Source organism: Prionailurus viverrinus, chromosome A3 (genome assembly GCF_022837055.1).
Source record: "Prionailurus viverrinus isolate Anna chromosome A3, UM_Priviv_1.0, whole genome shotgun sequence".
In the NCBI taxonomy this organism is placed as follows: Eukaryota; Metazoa; Chordata; class Mammalia; order Carnivora; family Felidae; genus Prionailurus; species Prionailurus viverrinus.
Window position 1 is genome coordinate 26,883,732 of NC_062563.1, and position 5,010 is coordinate 26,888,741.

The following is a 5,010-nucleotide window of genomic DNA, read 5'->3' on the forward strand; positions in this document are numbered from 1 at the left end:
GTTGGTAGAGCAGGAGGCGGGGAGCGACTTCCGGGCGGCGGAGGGGGTGGGGTGCGGAGTGGGGAGGACCCTGTGCGGGAGGCTCCCGCCTTCTCGTCTTCCTCCTCTCCTCTTCTTCCTCCTCCCCTCTACTTCAATTATTCATTTCCCTCGGCGCCGCCCCCGTCCCTCCCCCACCCCGCCAGGGCTGTGGCCGGATGGGGGCAGTTCCCCTGGGAATGGAGAGGGGGAAGGGAGTGGAGAGCATCCCAGGTCATCCTCTCCTTCCTTCCTCAGAGGCGTGGGGCCCCAGCCACAGGCTTTCTGTCTCTCTCCCACCCCACTGCACTTCCTTATTTCCTCTTTTTTCACCGCCTCCCTCTCCATCCTCTCCTCTTCCATTTATCCTCTGTTTACCTTGGTGCCTTAGGTCTGAGGAGAGTAGGGGACCAGTGATTTGGAAGCAAGGGAGTGCCTAGGCAGGAACGTCAGTAACTCTTTAGCAATCACTGGATGCTAACAAGCCACTTCCTAGTTTCCAGAGTGTTCACATATTGTTCCATTCCCATATTTGATCTTGAAGGGTCCCTTTTCTTATTGTCTTTGAATCTGAGAAAATTGCAGCTCTGAGAGTTGTTTTCTTTTCCCCACTCTCCCCTTTCCCTCCCTCAGGGAATGCCTTCACCTGGCTACAGCCCTAGCAGAGTAGGGGCAGGGAAGGGGGCAACATCAGAGGGAAGGGAATGGGAGGAAACACCAGGTGGAGGGAAGAGACAGTGCAAAGGCTTGCAGGCCTGAGATTGGAGGGCATATTGTCAAGAAAGTCTGGACCACAGATCCAGGGAGGTGCAAAGCTTGGAAAGATGAGGCTGGAGAATTCTGAGGAATGAGATCCTAAAAGTCCAGAAGATATACTTTATCCAAGATGCAATGGGAAACCACCGCAAAATTTGAGCAGGAGACAAATGCAATCAAGTCAAGATTTGGAAAGAAGCCCTTGCAGCCAGAGAAGCGAAGTAACTTGGGGGTGGAGAAGCCAAAGAGAGAATATAACAGTAATCTAGGAGAGGAGGCAGGGTTGCTCATACATCCCGGATACCCCCCCACACACCCCCAACCCCTTTGCTCAAATTGGATATATCAGGATATACAAACACTCATGTAGCAGTTTCTCTTTGCCTGAGACACCAGAATCACTGTACAATTACTAACTCATTTTATCTTCACAATTTGTGAGGTAGTTTACGTTTTGTCTTCCCATTTTACAGATGAAGAAATTGAGTCACAGAGAAGTTAATTCATTTCTTCAGAGTCACACAGTTACTAAGTGCTAGAGACAACGTCAAGCCATCATCTGGCTCCAGAGTAGGCTTTGCTATCTCCCAAGGTGGGAGGGAAGGTTGAGGACCACCCTGCCTCGGAGTAGCTGGGAAGGGAAGATGAAGGGCAAACAGCTGCCCTGGGTCAGCAAGGAGCAGCCATCTGCAGTCCTGCAACCCAGCAGCCCTTTTGTGTCCAGGGACTGTTTTGGTCCCAGCAATGCTCAGGAGGTTGGAGTGCCAGCTGTGGCCCAAAGTTGAAAACAGAAAAGGAAGAGTTAGGGATTAAAGGAGTTTTCCAGGCTGGATTCAAAGCTAGTAGTCTCTATCCACAGGCATGTGTAGACTAGTGGGAGTTTTTGTGGGTTGGGCTGGAGGGGAGTCTGAATCCCAATGTGATTTAGGCAGGAACAGTATCTTTTCCTTTTTTCTCTGTTTACAGCCCTAGGCAGGGAGACTCATGGAGTGCACGGAGCCCTGGGCAGAGCGAAGCTCTGACCTTGGACCCCGTAATGGCCCTGGGCCAGTTCTGTGTGTGTCTGGATCTCTACCTTCTCATGGGTACCTGGATGGGGCTTGACAGTTAGGTTCTGACCTCTGGGCCCCACCACAACAGAGGCAGCTCTGTACCTCCCATGCCTTTCTACATCTTCATATAAACCTGTTCAAACAGGCAGTAGAAGATATACTTTTATGTCTGAGGCCCTAGAGCCAGGGAACCTGGGTTTGAAACCTACTCACCCCTTCCTGACTCTACAACCTTGGGCAAGTCACTCAATTTCTCTTAGCTTCAGGGGGGGGGGGGGAAAGCAAAATGGGGAAGGGCAACCAGTGTTTTCCTCCTGGAACTGTGGTGAGGAGAATTAATGCTAATTATTAGCTTAGGGTGATGCCTTCCACAGGAAGCCCTCCCGGATCTCCCACCCAGTTGTGCCATGCTCCTTATCCTTCAGAGAAATCTCCCTGATGCTCCCCTGTTATGAACTTCCATGACGTGTTAGTCCGATTTATCCTTTTATGTTTGCCTGTTTGGAATTTCCTGACAGCTCCGTGAGAGTTGAGACAATTCATCTATTTTTTTCACCGACAAACTGCTGAGTGCCCAGTGCTGTCCCTGGCACCCAATAGGTATTTGATAAACATCATTGAAGGAATGAGTGAGTGATCAACTCTATGAAGTAAGTTCTGTTGTTCTCTGTAATTTATAAACCACATAACTGATTCACACAAGGGCGGTGGCCTACAGAATTATCAATCCATTCTGTGTATCAGGAGTTGTGCTAAGAAGTTATGGTTATGACTATATGTTGCCCTCAAACTGCGCCCCCCTTTTTTTTTGCGTGAGGAAACTGGGACCCTTGGAGGTGCTGTCACTTGCCCAAAGCCATTAGTTAGGGAGTAGCAGAGTTGGCATTCAAGAACGCTAGTTCAGGCCACTGGAGAGGTGACAGAAGAAGGATCTGATGGGATGTCTGAAGTGTGGGCCAGGTGGGGGTGACCCACCTACCAATGGTACTTAGAGGGGACCCCGACCCGAATGGTTTGGACTGGCGTGTTCTGAGTGGTCTGAAATCAAAGATCAGGGATTCATACTAGGACTAATAAGGGAGTAAGGGAATGGTGTTTTAGTGGAAGGGGTGTGTCAGTGTGTGTGGTGGGGGGCAGGTGTGGCACAGAACAGCTTGAGCAAAGGCCCTGCAGTGGGACTGAGTCAGGCTCATACAAGGGCTGAGGAGAGGCTGGATGTGGCTAGTGCAGAAGGAGAAGGTGGACCACAGCTGTTTAGAACTGGACAGGCCCTGAGATCTGATCCAGCTCCCCAAGCCCCTCTTTCATTTTACAGATGGGGACACTGAGACCCAGAGAGAAGTCCCACATCTAGCAAGGGGCAGAAGCAAATCTGGGAGCCTTTCCTTAGGTCCCTAGGTCACGGTCTCTGGGCTTTGGTGGGAATCTGAAGAATCACTCTTGGGGAACAGTCCTTATCACATTTTTCTGATTAGCTCAAAACTCAGTCCGTGCCTACCGCACCCTCTGATTGGAGCAGCTTCTAGTAATATTCCTGTTTTTCTTGTGTAAACTATGCACAAGATAATTGGCACCGCATTGTTTATAGCAGCAAATATTGGGAATGACCCAAATGCCCATCAGTCGGGGACTGGTTAAATAAATCATGGACTTTTTGACAACAGAATGACATGTGGCCGTAAGGGAGGCAATGAAGCTTTCCATCTCCTAATACAGAGAGGTCTCCATGGGGACATGCAAGGGACAGAACGGGGGTGAAGCTGAGTGAAAATGAGGAGAATAATCTATTTGTTGTATATGCATAAAGAAACTTTGGAAGTCTATATAAGAACATGAGATTACTAAAGAAAGCAGAAGGGGAACAGGATGGGAGAGGGAGACTTCATTATATGCCCATTTGTAATTTTTTTGGAATCACGTGAGTGTATTTACCTATTAATAAAATAAAATAATAATGAGGACAGCTGCTACTCAGCGATTGCTGAATGTTGTCTTATGGGAATAGGCGGTCAGCATGGTCAGATTTTCTAATTAGTCAAGAGAAACCAGAAATCTGGATTTTATTGTAAAATCTCTTGATTTTTAAATGTTGGCTCCATTTTTGCTCAAACACTTTTCAGGCCAAGTAAATAGGTCAGTGGGTCAGACACAGCCTGAGGGCCACCAGTTTCAGCCTCTAATGGCTTCCTGCTCCCAAAGCTGGAGTTCTCAGCACCCCAGGGCCCCACCCCCATGTGGGCAGCAGAGGACAGAGAAGCGCTGTCATGCCCCTTGTCCTGCTCCTCTCCTGGCACCCTCATGCCCTTGCCCCTTGGGGATGTGACATTTGGGGCTTTTAACTCAAGATCTGGAAGGCAGAGAGGGGTTATGAACTCTCAGATAATTCCCTCCCCCGGGGCCCTGCAGGCTTCGAGGCCCAGCTGCTTCCTGCTGCCCACCCATCTGTCAATGGGAGGTGGGGACCGGAGTGAGGCTGGCAGTGATGGGGGTGGGCAGGAGTCCCCGTGCTGAGCCTCATATCACTGGGCTCTGTCCAGACTCAGAATCCAAAAGGAAAAATCTAGAGATTGTGAGAAAAGGAAAACATGGGCTTGGCTGCACCTACTTGGTGTATGCTGAGCTAATTCACCAAATTATGAAACGCCAGAACTAGAAGGGCCCTAAGGGACCATGTCATCCAACCCCTTCAGTGCACAGATGGGGAGACCAATCTCTGCTCCCTATCCACTGCCCCAGGCCATGGCTTTGTCACCTCTCTCCTGGACAACTGGATCACACCAGCCTCCTCCCTGGGCTCCCCACAGCCCCTCTTTTGCTCCTAATGTTCAATCTCCACCCTTAGCCAGAGGGGCCTTTTTGAAAAAGAAATCTGATCAGGTTCCATGTCTGCTCAAAACCTTCTGAATATTTCCTTCCTCACTTTGAGCCAGTGTCCTCAACCCTGACTATAATCTCTCTCCTGTTCTCCTCTCTGACCTCACCTCCTTCTGTCTTTCCCTCCCTTGTTCTGTTCCAGCCACTGATTCTGCTATTCTCTTCCCATGCCAACCTAATCCGTCCTGCCTGGCTTTACTCCTGCAACTCCCCCAGGAATTCACAGGCCTCCATCTTTCTCTTCTTTAAAATGTTGCCTCTTCAGAGGGGTTTTCCTGGTAATTTTCCCCTGACACTCCATCCCCTTACC